This window comes from Penaeus vannamei, chromosome 25, assembly GCF_042767895.1.
Source record: "Penaeus vannamei isolate JL-2024 chromosome 25, ASM4276789v1, whole genome shotgun sequence".
NCBI classification, from domain to species: Eukaryota; Metazoa; Arthropoda; class Malacostraca; order Decapoda; family Penaeidae; genus Penaeus; species Penaeus vannamei.
In genome coordinates, this window is record NC_091573.1 from 31,123,480 (window position 1) to 31,127,166 (window position 3,687).

The following is a 3,687-nucleotide window of genomic DNA, read 5'->3' on the forward strand; positions in this document are numbered from 1 at the left end:
ACCCTGCCCCTTCCTTCAGAAGCCCTTTTTACTTTATCATCATTATGATCATTATCATTAGTTATTATTATCATTATTACTGTTATTATTGTTATCATTATCATTTTTTGCTATTATTATCATTATTATTGTTTTTATTACATGCATAATTGTTAATATCATTGTTATCTTTATCATTATTATTGTTATTATCAAAATTATTGTTATCAACCATTATTGTTATTGGTATTATTGTTAATGTTATCAATAATATTATCATGATTCTTATTTTTATGATTATTATGATTACCATCATTATTATTATCATTATTACTATTAATATTATCATTAATATTGTTATTATTATCATTGTTATTGTTACCAATGTCATTATCATTGTTACTATTATCATTATTGCTGTTATTATTATCATTATTATTGCTTTTATAATTATTATTATTGTTATTACTATCATTATTTTTGTAGAAGATATATGAATGAAAATAAATATCTTCACAATAAAAGCGGTGAATATTCTTCGTCAGAAATACATATATTTCTGACGAAGATATATTCGAAACTGATTAAATACATCCCTTGTATTGTGCAGATATCAGTTTTCATTCATACAATTTCTATATTTGTCAGCATGAATACGGACCATCTATTATTATTGTAATTGTTATTATCCTTATTATTGTTATTATTATCATTATCATTGTAATTATCATCATTGTTATTATCATTATCATTAGTTTTTATCAAGGAAGTTATGTTTTTAGTAGCGTTGGTTGGTTGGCTTGTTCGTTGTGTTATAGGTCAACTCAAAAAGTTATGAATATATATATATATATATATATATATATATATATATATATATATATATATATATATTTTACCAGAGGTTTCTTTGCCTTATTTAGATGCCCTTAAATTTTGGGGTGATCCGGATCATGATCTGGATCCAGGGATTTTTTAAGGACTGCATGAGTTACACTTGTTGCAAATGCAACTCAAAAACAGATTATTATTATTATTATTATTATTATTATTTTTAATTATTTACCAGAGGTGTATCTTGACCTTAGTTGACATTAAATTTTGGTGATGCTCAGTTGACACTATTTGCAGAGGTAACCGTTATTATTATCATTACTTTACCTGTGTTTACGGATGTTACCACTGTACTTGAGAAAGGTGATTTTAATGTAATTCTTTAAACTTTTATTGCATCAGTAATCCCATTGCCTTTGCGGCGGTATGTCCTCTCTGAGTGCTTTTAGTTATTATCATTATTATTATCATAACTATTGTTATCATTACTATCATGATCATTATTGTTATCATTATCATCATTATTATTGTTATGATTATAATAATGATAACAATACTGATAATAATAATAAGCATCATTATTATTATCATTATATTTTTGTTATCATCATTATTATTATCATTATATTTTTGTTATCATCATTATTATTAACATTATTATTATCATCACTTTTATTGTTATTATAATCATTATTATCATTGTTATTATCATCATTATTACCGTCATTATTATCATCATTGTTATTATTATTGTTGTTATTATCACTATTATTATCATAGCTATTATTGTTATTATTACCATAATCATTGTTATTATCACTCTTATACTTATTATCATCATTAATGTTATTATTATTGTTGTTATAATTATCTTCATTATTGTCATTATCATTATTATCATCATTATCATTGTTATTATTATTATTGTTATTATTAGTATCACTATTATCATTATCATTATTATTTGTATCAATAGTAGTAACATTATTATTATATTAATTATTATTATCGTTACTATTGTTATTGTTACTATCATTATTGTTCCAAATTAGGGGAAGATTGATTATCTTTGTGTCTATCTCATCGTCTTTATCAGCAGTATTAATATGACCGCTGTTGCTATCAGTACTCCGTTATTCTCACTGATATATATATATTTTTTCTATATCAAGGAAAAATTAGTTAAAAATGAACACACAAAGAATTCTTGGTCGCTTGAGCAGGTAAATCGGGTAGTGTGAAAAAAGTACTATTCGTTCGAGGCGCTAAAAAGTTGCGCCGAATTTAACATGGCGGTTGCTTGTGTAAACACTGTCGCACTCATTGTCTTGTGCAACAGGTTTTGCATATGCGATCGTCAGGCAGGGATTTCTTTGACATTCATTTTCGTTTGCTTATCTATGCAGTAAAAAGAGAGAGAGAGAGAGAGAGAGAGAGAGAGAGAGAGAGAGAGAGAGAGAGAGAAAATATATATATATGTCCGAGATCTTTTAGGGGAATCCCCTCGGCTGCCGGACTGATAATATACAGGTGCAAATTCCGGCTCATCCCGGTTAGCATCTCTAGGCATTTCATTCCGTAAGGCATCCATTAGATTATAAAGTATATGGGTACAACCGAAATACCGTAAATGCAATAGATAACAACAATATCTTGATATCATGTAGACTTTTTATGTTTAATTTCTTTTTATTTTTTCCATGGTTTTCTTTGTCAGATCGACGAGGTTATATATGGGAACTGAACGTAAAAAGGGAAGCTGATCACCTGTCGCTCTCCTTCAGCGGCACCTCCTTGGGGTCTTTGAAGGGCGTGGTCGAGCCAAAGCAACCGCAATGCATGGTTGGTCATGCGACAGGGTAGTCTGGGCTAGAATTAGTGATTAATAAAAAAGATGATTAAATAAAAGAGATGCAGGAATATGGAGAATTACTTAATAAGACATATATGCAACACAGTATAATGTATAAGATGATATATAAACATAATATATGATGTCTGTGTATACTTTGGAAAATCCTTGACTGCGAAAATAAACGTGTTCTTTTCTGCCTAATCATTATTCAATGTCTATTAGTAAATATTCCATATCATAAATACATGCACGGCGACGGCCTGGCAGCAAGACATGAGTTCAGTTCGTCTAAATTTTAGTTTATCTCGGATACCCCCAAACCCCACTCAACCCCCCCCCCCCCCGCACGCCCAAACTCATCTGTGTCATAAAAACTGTCGACGACCCTGAGAGGAACCCGACTGCCTTCCCTCGGCCCCTCATCCCTCCCCACTGCCTTCTCCAAAAATAATTCACGGAGATGCCCTCTAATATCATTTTTCCTTTATTTTAAACTGATTTCTTTCGTACTCACATAAATGGTGGTTTTATATTGTTTTATTGGAACCTCCTTCGCTTCCTTGATTTCATTTATTTCCTGCCCTTCTCTGTGGCTTTCAGTCTTCCCGAAGCCCCCTCTCTGCTTTTGCACGTACCATCCCTGCTTTAGCCTTCCCCCCCTCCCCCCCCTCCATGCCGGAACCTTCTGGCGGGTATATAAAGCGGGCGCGAAGATGCATCTTTGCCATTCGCCTCCGATCATCTCCGGTGCAAGCAATTTCGCTGCGGTTCTCTCTTCCCCGAAAACTCACCATGAAGCTGGTAATTAAATTCCCTTTCATGTGCTTGAGTAGCGGATTATATTCTGTAAATTTTAATTTTTGTTACACACATATATGCATGTGTATATACACACACACACACACACATATATATGTGTGTGTGTACATTTATATATACATACATATATACACATATACATATATATATATATATATATATATATATATATATATATATATATATATATGTATACATAC